This window comes from Actinia tenebrosa, unplaced genomic scaffold, assembly GCF_029948245.1.
Source record: "Actinia tenebrosa isolate PJP-AT-01 unplaced genomic scaffold, QUT_ActTen_1.0 PGA_scaffold4__44_contigs__length_22323623, whole genome shotgun sequence".
NCBI lineage: Eukaryota > Metazoa > Cnidaria > Anthozoa > Actiniaria > Actiniidae > Actinia > Actinia tenebrosa.
The window spans coordinates 10,447,472-10,466,095 of record NW_028292581.1 but is presented as its reverse complement, the minus strand read 5'-3'; the positions used below and the strand labels follow the sequence as shown (position 1 = coordinate 10,466,095).

Below are 18,624 nucleotides of genomic sequence, written 5' to 3'. Positions count from 1 at the left end.
AGGCACCAAACTAGGTGAAAGCCCAAAGATCGAAATGGAATTTAGAAGATGATTTTTGAGGAGGGAGCAAAACCGGAGAACCCGGAGGAAAACCCTCGAAGCACGGGAGAGAACCACCAAACAACTCTACTCACACACAACATCGAGATCGGTAGGACTTGAACTCGAGCCGCATTGATGAGAGGCGGCGCATTAGCAGCGCACGCCACCTGTGCTTCCCAGTCCAAATCCTCCACTGGTCATAAATGTAAAGCGCATTGAGACGATGAGAAATGCGCTATATAAGAACCTCCCATTATTATTATTATTAATCAAGGACAAACAGTCGCCCATTTTACAGCCACCCGATTGATAAAATGGCTCCAATCATAAGACAGATGATGAAGAAGTGTCCGTCTGCCAGGTCCTTTGAAAGCAATTTCAAGTCCAAGAAATGTTCTTACCGCGTGACAATACGGACTGATCACCGGCCGCAGTTTCATTCGCATTATACAGATAGATCCTTTGCTTGAGAACCGACGTATCCATGACATTTTTAACGGTAAAGGTATAACAACAGCAGCCATCAATCATTTCAGTGACGCTTGGGCGGGATGGGTCCTCGCGATGAGATGGAGCTGAAGCCGAAACTCTGAGTTTGGAGTTTGATTCAGTTTTGGAGGGGTTGATTGTTTCTGAGCAAGATTGTACATTTACAAGAAGATAGTACATTTCACAGGAAGGTACACTTACAAGATAGGTGTATTAACTCGTAGAGAGAATAAGAGAAAAATATCAAATGCCCTTGGCAGGATTCGAACCCACGTCTTCGGTATTCCAGTCCGATGTGTTAACCACTACACTACAAGGACCAACCACGCTGGTAACGCAGCCAGAATATGACATGTAGGGTATTCGTGAGGATCCCAGAGCGATATTTTTTCTCTATAGGTAAGTTGAACACTCGTCCAGCCATTACTTATTTTGTTTTGGGGCAGGAATCTATAACAAAATATTTGCCTAAGCAGTGTGGCATAGACACCCACACTTGATTGTAGAAACATTTATAGACATAAACAAATACTCCTAATACCTTGTATTATTGGAAAGCTAACAAAAACTAGTGTTTTCCTTGCTTGCATTGAAATATATATAAATAAAGTAAAATAAAATACGAATATATTATATTCATGAATTTATTTTTACTTCTTAAGCGTATAGTCTTATGTAATATATTATGCTGTTCAAATCCTGTTATTTCATAGATAAAAAGTGTTGAAAATATTCAGTTCCGCGCAAGATATACATCCATGAGTACAGATTTATTACTATTTGTATTATAATGTTTATATATGGGTAAAACACTAAACAGCTAAAATTGTGTTTATAATGGGAGGGCGCAAATATTCATTTCCGCGAGAGGCATTCATGGGTACAGATTTATTATTATGATATTTGTATTATAATATTTCTAGAGCAAGGGTAAAATACTAAACAGTTGAAATTGTGGTTACAATGGGAGGGCGGGTGAGAAAAGACTTACACGAAAAATGTTAGAACACGACTTATACATTTTTAGAATATTTTTAATAAATAATAATACGTCCATGCAATCTACTGTGTATATACAAACCCACAATGCCATAGACAAAATGTCGGCCAACTTGACTAATTAAATTAACTACAATTGGAAGGTTATTTACATTCCAAGAATCAAAAGCAAATATTGCTGAAAGGCAATTCTATATGCTAACTCACTGACAGGTATTTAATAGGAAACACATGACGTCATCACGGGGCGGGGGCATCCTTGTGGTAGTCAAGCTCGGCCCCAAGTAAGAATTCAAATGCCCAAAGGCAATGAGTTGCTGAAAAAGTATACTTTGTTATGCAATATTTAGAACTAGATGCACTAATGTCTTTCGTGAAAGCATTAAATTTGGGTCATGGCGGAACATTGGCAGAGTTGTTCTGCTGTTATTGTATTTTTGATAAGGTGCATTCACTTTTCAATAACGCAAACAGGCTTCAATCACGCAAATTTTAAGCTGCAGAAAAACAACACAAAAGCTTTGATTCTATGGAATTTGGATAAGTAGGAATAAATGATGAGAAAGAAGTTGTTTGGACCTGAGTGTTTTACGTGCATGAATGGGGGACGTCAATCAGCACTTTGACCACTTCATCTCCAAATAATCGTTATAATGATACCATTATATGAGCACATCTTTTAGCCTCTAAATCCTTCTCTTTGCGATAAGATTATGATATTTATACCAGAGTCAATGCAGAATGAATAACACAGAATCTCTCGTGATGATACTATGAACATATCTTGGCCAAGCAAGGCCCATTTTGTAGCTTGTCTTTCAAGTAAAGACACCCCATGTATTGGGGAAGTATTCGCCTGCAGTCTGGTAATGTTCGGTCATCACTATCATTAATGACATCCGATAAGCTCAATGTCATTGACAGAAGACTTATTAAAAGAACGATAGCAGACTTATATATGCATAATATCGATCATAAAAATAAAAGATACATAAATACTTAGAAATATTGATGTTCTCCTTGCGTACAGCTCACTCCCTCAAACGATTATCATTGCATAGTCGTCACGAAGAAGAAAATGAAAAAATCCCGAGAGCCTGAATTTTTGGGAGCATGCGCATCATGGATATGATTAAAAAGCGTGCGCAATTTCGTAACAGGCCTCGCGCAAGGTGTGTCTTATTTCAAACGTAAAGGTTAACAGGCCTTTCCGACACTACAGAACCATGGATATCTTAGGTTTCTCTATTGAACGGAAGTTCTGAGAGGCGAAAGTAAGAGAACAGACGTTTCTAGATATCTTGGCTCAGCTTTTGGATCCAAGTAGTTCTTCGTACACAAAGCACCGCGTTCTGTTCGTCCTCATCGGGAGCGGTAAGTTAACAAATTGTCGTATAACCTTGTTAATGCGTCTTGAAGTCTCCCACTCGGCAACAGAGCTCAGTAGCCACAGTCTTTAATTTTGCTTATATACTCTCGAGATGATTGGATTTATATCCGAAGTAGGGATTAACCTTTTATAAGTATTATATATATCAGGTGTGAAATTGTTTTTGCGTGTAATTACGAAGCATTTAAGAGCTTTGTCGACTTTGATATTTATCCTGTGGATTGATATCTTTACTTTGTTTGCGTTAGTAACCGGTTATTACCTGGAAGAGACAGAAATCTGTCTGCTTTGCAGTAGCCATCTTCGACATTGTCTTCCATCGACTGATGCGTCGTAAGAAGCACACATATAAATATCTGATACGTAGGGGATGGACATTGGGGTCTTAGGCTTGCCTCAACGAGCTCAAACGTACTCCATGCATGGCAAACAAACAGATACAAAGACAATTATTGATTCATGGACATATCAGCGTTACTAATATTAAATATGAAAAAAAAAAAAAAAAAAAAAAACTGGTAAAAGTTTTTATGAATATAAAATAGTGAATCATTTTAAACCCTTCTTGCAGGATATACATAGATCAGTGATGGATCCATTTGTTGTAACTTATTCGTTTTTCGCAAAGATCAGTTATTCATCGATCCGCGTGTTCCCAGCACCATTTCCGGTCTTTCATCATGTGGATAGATGTCCACAAGTAGTTGTACCTGCCAAACTTTTCTTTTCTTAGAGTTTCCGATTATGAAAACTTATCCCCCAAAAAAGTATAAAGCTGCTTCGTAATACTCAATTGAAGAATTCCCCTAAGACTACAAAACACAGCTTTTGATAAATTCATCAAAAAATTTGACATTTATTCTCGAGCTGAAAAAAGAAAAATCCGCTTAGTTTCCATAAATATGTGTTCTGCTAATGTTCTCTTTCACTTTTCAACAGGATTGTTTATTTTTGATAGTGTTCCTGTTTTCGCGAATTACTTCCTCAAATCTGATGTTCTTTTCATCTTGTGCTCAATTTTCTGGGTTAAAACATCGCAATCAGAATTTCATTAAAGTTTTAAAACAAACGCTGGGAAATTTTTTCCACCCTAATAACAAAACATCATCTGTAACGACTTTATATCTTAGCTTCTTTTAGCATTCATCTAACTGTTTCGTTTTCTTCTCTTTCGGCGCCATCACTGACAAACTATTGTTCGGACCAACAATTATTATTCTATTAAAAATATTCTTATATTTTTCTATCTATATGATAAATGATTGATAATAAAGGATGTATGGTATAAAAGTAATTCGAAGTAGTAAACAACACCACGAAAGGAGTAAGTGAGAGTCGAAAACAGTATCGAAAAAAGGAAGTTGTTTTGAACCTAGACTGGCTAATTGAAGGTGGAGGATATATTGCACTAGAATGACTGGGTGATAGGAAGGAGTACTGTAGTGGTCATTCATTACACATCATCGATCCAAGCATAAAGTAGGTATCTATGAGTTAATGGTACGATAATATTTTTCACGTGCTAATATTGTATCCACCCAACTTACTCAGCATCATGTTTTAAATTCTGTTTTCCACCTCTTCATTAAATAGGGGGTCGAAAAGTTCGCCTGTATTTACACAGGAATTAAAGAAAAAACAAAAAGAAAAAAAAATCCGGCGGCGAAAAAATGCTGGGCGTTTGGTACATTAGATATAGAGCAAAGCAAGAAGAAAATTCCAGGTCACTTTCCATGATAATGCATCTATTATTTGCAGTATTGGATTCATCGCAAACTAAAATGAGACAATAAGTTGAACAGAATGATATGTAATAATTGCCCTATTGCAAGGCATTATCTAATATTGCAATCATACCAACCTAGAAAAAACGCCACAATCATGGCAATCTAAAAAAGAATTACCGAAGAGAAACTACAAGAGAAACTAAAGAAAGGTCATTAACTGCACATTACCTTTTGCTTGTAGTGGTGTACTTCTCCGGACTTAGTCTCATTTCACTTCATTCAGTTACTTCTGCCTCACCTAACAGCCAGTCAAAAGTACTAATGATTAAAGAAAGAGACACTATGTATTTATTCTCTGCGCATTTGATTTATACATCTGTAACGAGATATCTAGCTTTTATCTTTCCAAAGCCTTTCTTGCCTCTACCGTCTAATAAAACCACAAATATTGGTAAAAAGTGAAAGCACTAGCTCGAGTTCAGTTTATAGAATACGCCAAGTCAGTTGTTATACAAAGTAATATTCTTTAAGAAATTGAGACGTCAAAATAAAACCAAAAACAAATCAAAAACAAAATTATTGCAGTGTGGCCAGCTTCGGATGACGACTCATGAATAAGCCTAACATCAAAACCTACTCGTGATATTTAAATAATAACTTTGCATATTCTGCTACTAAGACTTAGTTGTTGAATCTCTCAAACCATATATTTACCATAGACTATTGAGAATAGAGTAAAATTGATGATGTATTTTCTTAACTAACAACAGATTGTGAACACTTATACTTAAGTGAAAGTGAAGCTTCTTGCTAGGAAATTTCTGAATCAAAAATGGCGGTGGATTTCTTGTATTTCGAATAGTAGCGACAACCGAGTGCTAAACACAAGGTTTTCAATATCAGCTTAAGATATCATCTGTTTTTAAGAAACATTACGATAGCAATTTGTTTATTCGCCCTGTCAAGAGACCATGATAGTTAGGGTACGGACGAACTGAAAGTGTATCAGATTGAATCAGAGTCAGTGATAATAAGGATTATGATTGTTTTTATACGTATCACTCGAAAAGAAGTAGATTGTACTGAAGATTGATTAGCTAATGGGAGATACGGCAAATTTCTCCGCGCGTAACACAGGAGTAAATTTCTTTTAAGAGCTGATTCGTGAAACCATAGGAGAAAGAAGAATTTTTGAGTTTTTGACTCTGGTTAGACTAAACCGAAGACGTTCGCTCGAAGCGTAACACCTATAATCTTTCTAGAACAGAAACAAGCCTTGGGCTAAGCGCTTAAGGGGGTAAAGCTAATATCAATGCCAAGTATGCATGTGATGTCGTGAATAAGCAGTCTAACCTACGTCGCAAGCACTAGTTAGGGTGTGGTAGTCTTGAGCTTTAGCTTTAGCAACGAAGACAAAGTTTATAAACGAGGATCCAATTAGTGGAAAGCGAAATATGGATTATATGAATGTTTATACATATTGACTGACAAGGCTTAGGAGAAAGCAAAAGACAAACAAGTTATAGAGCACACTACACTAGTGACACAAGGTCACCCCTGTATGCGTCTATCTCTCCACCGACGTGGAATAAATTAATTACCATATCTATACCACACAACATAGATTCAGTTTAATAATCTCATTGCCAGTGTTTTTGTATTCTTACACACTGCTGACACATGGTTTCAGAGATTTTGTATTCAGTTTATAGCATTACGTTGAGCGTTTCGACTGCTCATTGTATGCGGTCTTGGACTGGTATAAGTATCGCAAGTACTTGTAATTTGGTGAGCAATTACTTTACGATTATTGCTATTATTGCTATTATTATTATTATTATTATTATTATTATTATTATTATTATTATTATTGTTATTATTATTATTATTATATTTTCCTCATTTTTTGTTTGTCTTACCTGTTATTTCAATAATGTGTTTTCTTTAAAAAAAAAGAAAAATTCAATCGTGTTAAAAAGTGCTTTCTTTCTTATCGAAAACCTACTTCAGTATAAATAAAGACGGTTTACTAAAAACACCTAGATAAACCACACTTAATTTCAAATGAAAAATTGTTCTGATCATCATTATCCGATGAAAGAAGATTTGGTTAAGTTTTACATAAAACAGATTAATCATACGGCCTCATTAGCTCCTATTTTTGTTGTTGAGCAGTTTTCTAAATTCTTAGCAAAAACGTCAGAAACCTGTACGGGCAACAATCCAATCATTGAACAAATGATCCCAAACATTTGAGCAAAATGTCCAGAGTAGGCATTACATTACATTGGTTGACTTTCTGAACCAGTTTTTTTGAAGTCTCGGATCTGTTAAAAAAGAAATTATAAATGGACTAGCAGTAGAACTTACTACATGTAGTCTGGTTTGGGCGTTTTTTTTTTTGTTTTTTTTTTTGAGTGTGAATAGTTTTATTGAACAAAGCTTCAAAGCCACAACGCTGAAATACACTATTGTCTATGATTAAAATAAAATATAGAATACTAGAATGATTACCATGAATATAGTCAAATATACACCTAAAAACTCTGTCCATTGGTAAAAGGAACCAGTCAGCCAGCCAACCAAACAACCAACCCACCCACCCACCCATGCACCCACCCACTCAACCACCCACCCACCCACCCACCCACCCATCCAACTAACCAACCAACCATATATATAGAGAAAAAAGGGCTTTAATAAAGGCAAAAGCCTGACTGATGTATGATTGATCGAGGAAATATTTGAGCGAAGCTGACTTAAGGCTGTTTGGTTTTTTTCTATGACTGAAGGATGTCGAAAGTGATAGTTGCTATGCTGAAACATTGACCGAAACTTACTTAAGGCTGCTTCGTTGTTTTTTTTTTTTTTTTTTTTTTTTTTTTTGTGAAAGAAGGACGTCGAAAGTAATAGTTAACCAATCACTAAATCAAAAACTGATCTTTATGTAATGCGGTTTTCTGAAAGAATGAAGCTGAGACTGAAAGACTATTTAGAGACCCATGCTATATTATGGATAAATTAATAAGGCTTTCTAAGACTTAATAAGGCTTACAATATGAATTGAATTATTCTAAGCAAAAAAGGCTCTTCATTCATTTTTCCTTGGGATCGAAGAGTACGTCACTTTTTCCCGAGTCATGACCAATGACTAACTTTTATCTACTTCTACGTCGACTACTTCTGCTGTCGCTGTGCTGTGCTACTGACGGCTACTAAAGCAATCTTACTTGGCCCAAGAAACTTAATCTATAAAACTATTCAAATTAATACCAAAGGCCACGGGCCAATTAAAATCACTTCTATAACAATGCTTCTACTACTTCTTCTAGTACTACTATTCCTTTATAAATATTACTGCTACAATGCAAATTATTAATACTAAAGGGATTTTACTTGGCCCGATACTTGGCCCGATACTTGGCCTAATACATAGAAAGTGTTAATTCCGCTGTTTTCTTTAGTTTCATTTTGACAATAATAAAGTCATAGTAATGATATTCACTGTATTTCACCAAGTAAAATAACTCAAAAACTGATCCCTTTTCTCAAAAATAGGGGAGAAGAGAAAGAAAATATGTAAATAATCACTTAGCATAAGGTAAACACTGGACTTGCAAAAGCAAGAGAAGAGAAGAGAAGAGAAGAGAAGAGAAGAGAAGAGAAGAGAAGAGAAGAGAAGAGACACACCTTTACAGACAGACACACCTTTATTTGAAAACGATAGTTCCATAAGTATAAAACTTCTTTACATGGAAGTCGTCATTGCTTAATAAAATATAAATATATAATCCTAAAAAGTTGAAAAATATTAGAAATGATTTAAATAACAAAGAGAAAAATCCTACTGAGAACTGACAGCACGCCATCTCATCAGACGTTTTTTAAATTCATTCTTTGTTGGAGCAGATTTAATTTCAGAGGGGAGAAAGTTCCACATCTTAGCCCCTCTGTAATAAAAGCTACTCCTGAAAAAGTCTGTTTTTGGGATGTATGGTATTTCAATTTGATCGTTCCCTCTTAATTTAGATTTATAGGTGCTCGAATCCGAGGACCTCATATTAAATAAATTGCTTAAATACGATGGGCAATTTTCATGGAGAACGTCAAACATGAATGAACACAGTCTTTCCTCTCGTCTTTCTTTCAATTTGTCCCAGTTTAACTGTTGCAAAATGTCAGCAGACCTCACATCATAACCCTGATAGGTTATGATGAGAGCAGCTCTGTTTTGAAGCTTTTGAAGACGTTCTGCTTTACCCTTGTTCAAATTGCTCCAAACAAGGTCGCAGTAGTCAAACGTGGGCTGTATTAATGCTTTATACATTGTAATAAGGGTAGAAATTGGAACAAAATCTCGAATTTGTTTTAAACCGTAGATCGACTTGCCAACCTTTTTACAAATTTGTTCAATATGTGTATTCCAATTTAGGTTTTGGTCAATATAGACCCCAAGATGTTTAAGTGAACTAACTTTCTTGATGCCTGAACCATTAATCTCTATAGGTGCAAAACTGCCAAGACTCGAAATTTTAAATCTAGAGCCTATCAACATGTATTCAGATTTACAACATTCAGACTAAGTTTGTTAGCCAATAACCAGACACTGATCTTCCTTAAATCAGAGTTAACCTTTCTTTGAAGTTCAGTGGCTGACTTTGCTGCAAAACTTACCAACGTGTCATCTGCATACAAGCGAGGTTTGGTATAGTCGAGGCAACATGGAATGTCATTTATGTATATTATAAACAGTAATGGTCCTAATATTGAACCTTGTGGAACGCCACAAGAAATGGATCTTGGTTTAGAAATTGAGTTTTCAACTACACAACATTGCATTCTATCGTGTAAATATGATTTGAAAAATTCTAGACTTATCCCATTAATTCCATAGTATTGAAGTTTGGATATTAAGATTTGATGTGATACGGTATCAAAGGCTTTAGCTAGATCTAAGGCTACTACTAGATTAGTCAAGCCTTTGTCCATATTGACATACCATTCCTTTGTTGCATCAAGCAGAGCAGTTAGAGTGGAATGTAAAGGACGAAAGCCTGACTGATATTTAGTAAATAAATTATGAACAGCAAAATAGTGATAAAGTTGGTTAAAAACTGCCCTCTCACACAGTTTTGACAAAATAGGCAGAATAGAGATAGGCCTATAATTACTTGGATCATCTCTATCATTAGCTTTGAACAGAGGGATAACTTTCGCTGTAGAGAAGACAAAAGAAGAGAAGAGAAGAGAAGAGAAGAGAAGAGAAGAGAAGAGAAGAGAAGAGAAGACAAGACAAGACAAGACAAGACAAGACAAGACAAGACAAGACAAGACAAGACAAGACAAGACAAGACAAGACAAGACAAGACAGACAAGACAAGACAAGACAAGACAAGACAAGACAAGACAAGACAAGACAAGACAAGACAAGACAAGACAAGACAAGACAAGACAAGACAAGACAAGACAAGACAAGACAAGACAAGACAAGACAAGACAAGACAAGACAAGACAAGACAAGACAAGACAAGACAAGACAAGACAAGACAAGACAAGACAAGACAAGACAAGACAAGACAAGACAAGACAAGACAAGACAAGACAAGACAAGACAAGACAAGACAAGACAAGACAAGACAAGACAAGACAAGACAAGACAACAAGACAAGACAAAGACAAGACAAGACAAGACAAGCCAAGACAAGACAAGACAAGACAAGACAAGACAAGACAGACAAGACAAGACAAGACAAGACAAGACAAGACAAGACAAGACAAGACAAGACAAGACAAGACAAGACAAGACAAGACAAGACAAGACAAGACAAGACAAGACAAGACAAGACAAGACAAGACAAGACAAGACAAGACAAGACAAGACAAGACAAGACAAGGACAAGACAAGACAGACAAGACAAGACAAGACAAGACAAGACAAGACAAGACAAGACAAGACAAGACAAGACAAGACAAGACAAGACAAGACAAGACAAGACAAGACAAGACAAGACAAGACAAGACAAGACAAGACAAGAAAGACAAGACAAGACAAGACAAGACAAGACAAGACAAGACAAGACAAGACAAGACAAGACAAAGACAAGACAAGACAAGACAAGACAAGACAAGACAAGACAAGACAAGACAAGACAAGACAAGACAAGAACAAGACAAGACAAGAAAGAAAGACAAGAGAAGACAAGAGAAAAAGAGAAGGAAGGAAGGGAAGGGCAAGGAAGGGAAGGGAAGGGAAGAGAAGAGAAGAGAAGAGAAGAGCAAAAAGACAGGAAAGGAAAGGAAAAAGGAAATTGAGAGGAGAAGAAAGGAAAAGAAAGGAAAGGAGATAAAAGTAAAGAAAACAAAGCGAAACAATGTGCGGTTTTAATTTCAGACGTATCCAAAGCTAGATCGGATTGTCTTTAATTCCAACGGATATTGAGATCAGCACGCTATAAACCGCATGTTGATTTTGTTGTTTTAACAAAAATTTAATTTCTGGTTTAAAAATCCGATCAATAAGTCATTCAAATCAAGACCCCGTTTCTGGCCTAGGTTCTAAGGACCACGTTAACCCAATTAACAGGTATTGGATATACTCCATATCAGTCATATTGCTTAGGGCGTCTTATCCTTGATTAACCGTACGCATAAATCATATTTATACACTAGGGCTTATTCAATAACAAAATAATCCTTTCATTTTGCCAATAATATTCTAGAAAAGAAGAAAATCGGATCCAGACAAGTGTATGTGAACAAAGATCTACACATGTCAAATAAAACAGCTTGAACTCTCAAAGATTTTTCATTCATCGGGGTAAATCAGCTCATCTTTGTTAGTCAGTGGCGTAAATAAGCTACGTTTAAAAATGTTCTTATAATTAACAATCATTCATATTGTCGCCAGCACATTGGAGAAAATGATGTTAAGATATTGTGAAGAACCGTTTTCTTGTTCACCTGTCGGAGCCTGAAACAATTGACATCGGATCATCCGTAATAGACAGCCTGATTCGATGAAGTCACTCGCCTCTTTCGATCTGAAACGATATCGATCCTCGTTTCATGTGATTTTGTACATACCTTGGTAGATGTCATTACTTTGTTAGTTCTGTACTGTGTTTTGGGGATTCTTCGGGTTTTATTTTCACCCCACAAGGAATGAAATGTCAATGAAGAATTTTGATGAAGAACTTTTGCGTACCAGTTGCAATGCTTGGATAAAGATATGAGTAGTAATTGTTTCGCGATATGATATAAAGAATAATGAAAGTAGAAAAGTAAGTAGAAAGAAAAAGAAAGTAGAAAGAAAGAAAAAAGGAAAAAGAAAAGAAAAAAAAGAAGGAAAGGGGGAAAAAGAGAAGAAGAAAAAAAAAAAAACCGGTTTCAAAAAATTATAATGTATCATGCAATGGTAGAAAGACTTCTGGATGAAAATACCATACAATTCGAACTTGATAAAAAGGAATCATTTTAAAGGCGATTCCAATAGCTAGGCCGCTCCATCAACTAGTGTGCTGAAGACCTTTTATCTCAATCGATACTAAGATATCTCTTAAGTAAACATGACTAACCGAACATCCCCACCTATGAAGATTAGTGTGATTACATAGTCTAGTATTTCAAGGGAAAGAACATATCCTCTCTAGATCGAATAGTTATACAGAAATAGGCTATAATAAACACAAAAACTACTGTAAATGGTCTGTACTTCCAAGATCCAAGTTCTTATTGAAATGACTCTATGTTGCAAACAAACGTTTATAATCCTTTTAGGGAAAAAGAAAAAAAGAAAAAAGGAAAGAAAAAAGAAAAAAAAAAACTGAGAAAAAGAAAAGAAAAGAAAAGAAAAGAAAAGAAAAGAAAAGAAAAGAAAAGAAAAGAAAAGAAAAGAAAAGAAAAAGAAAAATGAAATATGTCTGTATATCCAAGATTCAACATCTTCATTGAAATAAGTTTATGTTGTCAAATATAATGTATGTGAAAAATTTATAATTCTTTTGAAAAAAAAAACTCGAGTGTTCAACGAAACATAAAATATCTCTATTATTTTCAGTCGCTCATTTATTTATAGCTTAGCTTTAGAAGTAAGTGTCACAGAGGCTGGTGTAAGATTTGCTAATGACCTATAATTACCATTTTCATTGATCGAGTCGGGATCTTTTAAGCCTACATCGGGAAGACAGATTATTCGTTTTTTCATCAAACGAAAAACTTACAGGATTAAGCTTTGGAAAAATCCTTTAGTATGCCATTCGAAATTAGATCGTAACTGCTTAGCATAATGTGAAGAATATCCATTTAGTATTTGGAAAATCTAGTTTCCTTGAGTTAAAATCCCCGAGCTCGGTTTTTTAAGAAGGATAACATTCTTTGTGGGACTTTTTTTTATAAACATTGATTTTAACTAAAGAAAGAAAGAAAGAAAGAAAGAAAGAAAAGAAAAAACGGTGGTCTCGAATATACCATAACACTTGATCAAAAGATCGATTATTGCAAAGCTATTGTTCAACTAGGGGCTTGCACAAAGTCGTGGAAATAATGGGACAGATAAATTAGATTCATTTGCGTAATCTCGTCTTTTGAAAGTATGTGTTATGCCGCTCGAAATTCCTTGGTCATCTGGAGAAAGGACACCGACAGTTCTTTCATTACAATAACAACACTACAGTCTTTCCACTTCAAATTTAATATCTTCCATACAAATGATAACTGTTGTATAGGAAACAAGAAAACATGGATGATACAGGTGTGGCTGAGCAATATCTTCTGCCCTTGAATTAGAATTAAACTAGGAGTTACTCTATAGCCAAAGTGTTTAACGCCAGTTACAAATGACGTATTGAGAAGGTAATTAGAAGAGGGTTTAAGTACCCGCTAGTAGCGCCGTCGTGCTCATTTAATGAGAACCATTTCCTCTTCACACAGAAATCAAAATCTCTATAGACTGAAGTGATAGCATTTGATAGTATTCATCTCGAACGCCCTAAGCTAAGACCACAACCACGAGAATCTCTCAGAATTTTCCACCTAAGACACAGGCTACAGTGATAGCATGGTAAGTTTACTAGGCTTTGTTTCTCTTATTCGTATAACGGTTTTCGACTTTGGCCAAAACTATATGACTAAAGCTCAATACATTTTCGCAAGGCTAAAGCGAGATCAGCTAAGAACATAAAACGAGCAAAATATTGATTTAGTTTTCCATAATTGCTTCAGTTGTTGTTTTTATCAACTAGGAAAACAAATACAAACCAGACCAAATACAGCTCGTCAATAAACTCTTGTGTATGCTGATTGGAAAGAAATCGTCCTATATCGATTTACAAGATGGTGTTCGGCTAACCTTTTTAAACAACGGTGTGTTTCTTTAGAAAGCTCCAGTATAGATAATGTCGTATATAAATACAGTTGTGTACGTAGTTTTTAGCGTATAGCGAAACTGAGAAATGTAATGATACTTAAAAAAATTATTCTCTATGCTTCGTGAATATAAGAGAATCACGTCAAACTAATACTTAATCGTTGTCGTGACTCTGCAATTTGTTAGTTTATCATGCAGCTAGTTCTTATTCGAACACTGCTATGTTTTCTCGTATGATGAAGAGCTGTGATATGGTTTTAGATTCAAAAACTAACTTCTAGATCTCGTCAGTATTTTGTATTTTTTTTTACTTGTCGTGTGCAAGGCTCCCAAAGCACGTTAAAAAATGTCGGAAATTGCAACTGTTGAAAATTCCTGTGCAGAATAAAAGGTACGTAGATTTGGAATAGAATAAGCTAAATCTATTAGATTGGAAAATGGATTTTGTCGAGAGGATTGATCATAGTTATCGAGATACCAACTTGGCTTTTCAGTTCTTTGGCTGTAAATTCTTTCTTCCCCTTTCAACAACCACCAAATCAACCTCAAGGCCGCAAATCAATCAAACGAGAAACATGAATAGAAGCTTGTCTTTACTCTTTGATTAAATTCAGGAAATATGGATTTAAAGTCAGTGTAAATTCATAAAATTAGATATTAAAATGTAAAAAAAAGTTTCAAGTTAAAATATGTAAGGAAGAGCGATGGTAGTTTTTCCCTGAACTCTATCAACTTTTTCTGTGTCATTCTTTTGATATTTTTTATTCAAACCCTTTATTTTTATTTTGTAAATGTACAAAGCAAAATGTACAACTTCTTAGTACCTAGCTGGAAGGAAAATTGGAGTGATGACATTCAACATCCTAGATTTAGGTAAAACATTCTTGTCTGTCTTATTCAAGAAAATAGAAATAATATATAAAAGAAATAGTTTATTCGTAATATTTTCAATAACATTTTCTACATCTTTTTTCATAATTTCAACATTCTATCGAGGTATTTTCCAAACATGAGCTTGATTTCTAAGGATATATTGAAACGATATATCATACATAGGGCACTGTATGCAATAATTCCAATGAATGATCAAACATTCAATTATATATAGTGTGGATGAAGACTTTTTACTTTGCAGAAAAGGCTTAGTTTCATTTCGCCATTGTTGATATTTCCACCACTAATTTCCTATTCAATCTGCGAGTATCCCTTGCCTAGTAAATAAGTTTCGACGATTTCAGTGTTTTTACTTCACTCAAAGTAAATTAGCATGGTTTTCAATGAGGTACTTCCCACTAAAGACCGAAGATGGAAGAAGAGCTTAGAGTTAGATATGGTTTATTTGGACAAGGCGGTCCTTTCTTTTAGTATGCAATGATATTCTGATTTTTGGTTTATCCCAAAGAGTATTTTGCATCAAAAGATTCAAAAATACGAACTCGTTTAAAACGGAATGTTATATTGAGTGAGCTTTCTTTCATTCGAATTTTAAAAAAGAAATTACTTACTGACAACTCAAATTATTTGTCAAATATTCATGGCTTTTGAAACATTTTTTCTTTATTCCAATATATTTCTACTAGAACTGATTTGTACTAAGATGTCCAACGTACCTTCAAATTTAACCCTGCATAAAACAACCTCTGGACTGAACAAAGTCAGTGCACAGCTCTGACTGTGGAATTGGAATTTAGCTTGCTAGATTTTTTGTATGGAGGAAGGCAGGAGAACTCGGAACCTACAAAAGTAGATATGCAGTGATTTCAACGGCCCTATACGGGTCATGGCTCTAGGTTTGTGATCATGAATGGGTTATGGAAAACCCCTGCCAAGGGAGGCGAGAAGTAGAAAATAATGTTAACCTTTTGTTGTTAGGCGAGTTTTATCGGATTTTTGTTCTAAATACTAAAAATAAGTTTATTTTATGATCATCTTATTGCCTTTCATTTATGACCCGGATTGATTTCTCACTCCGTCTAAGAAAAATAGAGCTGGTATCATTGTTGTTAATGTAGATTAATATGATTGCATTACCAGCATCTCACGACAAATGCGGTCACCAACGATCCCACAGATCAAGTACTGTATATATATCTAGATCTGTACCCACTTTTTGGCACAGATATCTGCCTTCCTATACCGTAGTGGTATCATGACTGACAAGGAACATAAGCTAGATTGATTACCATTGACGTTCCTTAGTGTGCTTAGTGTCACATAAACCATATAAAAGGAAGAACCACTTCATATGATCCTTAAAAACTTTTACATCTTAAAATATCTCTGAATCCTCCAAGGGGTAGCTCTACAGCTTAACTAATTCCACACAATGCTTTATTACTTTGTCCTTGTGGTATTGGAGAAATACATTTTGATGTAGAGCTAAGATTCATTCCACAAAGAAAACCAAATTACTGAATACAGATCCAAGGTGTTGCAGTAAAGATGAAATCGTTGCAACACGTTTAGGCACGTTCTCCTAATAGACGTTTCTATAGTTATCTTCATAGTCTGTCAAGTACATTTAGGATCAGTACACAACCAAGTCTTTTTGAAGCTTGGTTCTGCAGTCATCTATGTATTGTGTGTGGGAAAAAATGGATTTTGTGAGCTAATAATCGATTTCTTTTACCGATAATCGTTTTAAAGAAAGGTTTAAAATGAGACACAGAAAGTCTATAATCCAATAGTCAAACAAAAAACTTAGTTTAATAAAATGCTTTAGAGACATTTTAGCTAGATTCAGTTGAAAATAATTGTTACAAAAAATGTATTAAGATAAATGGGTGTGGTCCTGAAATCAATGTCCTATAAGTTTGAAATTAGCTTACTGATTGAGTAAAAAATGACTTGAAGTTAAAATGTATACTCTCTTGAAGGCACAAGAGTTTCTTTTTAAAAAATTCCTGAAATTTTACTTAATTCGAAGGCGGCATTAGTTTGGTTCTTATCACGTGCACATTTGTTTTTAGCAGCCCTTTTAACAAAGATGTTTGCTTAGATCAAAGCAACCGACAACGAAACTCTATTCCAGTTTAGTCAAAGACTCAGTTTTCCAATGGAATAACTGATATCATGTTTATAGGCATACATATATAGCAAGAGCATCGATTTAATAACGGCTTTTTTCCAAATTTGTTACCGAAATATTGTACATTTTAAAGCTTTAAATGGCGGGAAAATTAATAAAAAGAAATCTATGTTTACTTCTTCCTAACAAGGTAATCCAACCAAATATGGAGATAGAGTTGATACCCACAATTTGAACATGTTAAATACCTGATGACGCTTTTTAGCAAGTTTAAAGTTAATTTGTTTCATTTTAACTCGGTTTATCTTTCAACAAAAATAGCACAGAAACACACATATATACTATATGTATATGTCTCAAAATTGTCAAAGATTTAGGGGCTTGGTGTATATTGACATGTCTGTGTGTTGGGACCGTCCTATCTTTCAAGACATTATAAGCCTTAGTGTTATTCGTTTTTATTTTGTTTGTTCTCTTTCGAAACCATTCTCAGGTAATTTTGAAGATTTCAGTACTAATATAATACATAATACTACAACTTACAGAAGAAGAAAGAAGTGACATCAAAGACGGGAAAAAAAGAAAGAAAAGTAATGGATAGGATATATAAAAGAAAGGAAGGAAGAAAGAAAAAAGAAATAGAGAGAGAGAGAGAGAGAGAGAGAGAGAAAAGAAAGAAAGAAAAAGAAAGAAAGAAAAAGAAAGAAAGAAAGAAGAAAGGAACAGTGATAATTGTCCTCATAAAGTCATTAATTTCTTAGTCTTAGCAAAGATATTTTTTTGAATAACTTAATGGGTAAGAATAAGCAGCTAAATCGTCAAATTCAACACTAAACGATACAAAATACATAATAAAATAATTATTTGAAGTCGAGAAAAAAAAATCCTTATTAACCTGTTATTCGACTTAAGTCCTGATCTAGATTTGGATCATAATCCTTATTAGATCACCCTCGCCAATATTGTGTATCTTTTCTACTTAGTAATGTCATTATTCATTTGAAATACCACTAGTTTAAGATAAGAAAGATTTAAACAGAGCTTATTTCCAGCAAGATAGAAGGATATCAAGACTAGGAATCTAATTGGAAGATAACACTACTTTGTTTTAAGACCGTAGGTAATCGAGACTCTTCGGTCGAGTTTTCCTCCTGGAAAAAAAAATCTAAAATATCTGCTTTGGTAATAAATACGTTTTCCAAGCTTACTGAGTTATTATATGGTACTCCTTTTTTTCTTTTCTTTTTTTGGCTCAATACGGAATAAACTATCATTAATTTTCTACCGTTTTCATGAAATTGAGGATGCAATAATCAATTTTGGAGACTTAGTCAAAACATTTAGAGTTCATTGTACAAAGATGAAACATGAAAAAGGAAAAGAAAAATTAGGCAAAAACCATTGCAAAGCAAATTTAGAAACAAATATATTCCAACCCTTAATTAATCTTCCTTTTTACTTTGCCTGCCTTACCTTTTTTCTTTACTGGGGCGTTGACAACAGTGAACATTGTTCCTTTGTAACGATTAAGCAATCAAATATGGCACATTTTTGATCAGAATATGTCCAAGTGTTCTCATATTAT

General features: G+C 34.7%; 1 protein-coding gene and 1 non-coding gene across 6 annotated transcripts in view; one reads left to right on the top strand and one right to left on the bottom strand.

Annotated features, from left to right (window-relative positions):
• The window catches only part of LOC116307357 (homeobox protein otx5-B), a 34,782-nt gene that overhangs the window by 776 nt on the left and 15,382 nt on the right, over positions 1-18,624 (top strand). The window contains exon 1 of one of the 5 annotated variants that reach the window (XM_031717556.2): positions 2,755-2,904. The exons of 1 other annotated variant lie outside the window; for it this stretch is intronic. The gene's annotated coding sequence lies outside the window, so the exon portion shown is untranslated. Of the gene's footprint in view, positions 1-2,754; positions 2,905-4,299; positions 4,400-6,276; positions 6,436-13,652; positions 13,706-18,624 lie in introns of those variants that run through there. 3 more of the 5 variants (XM_031717611.2, XM_031717594.2, XM_031717584.2) reach the window with 3 other exon arrangements.
• On the bottom strand, positions 780-851 carry Trnas-gga (transfer RNA serine (anticodon GGA)). The gene has a single exon. It is a non-coding gene; the product is annotated as a tRNA-Ser (tRNA).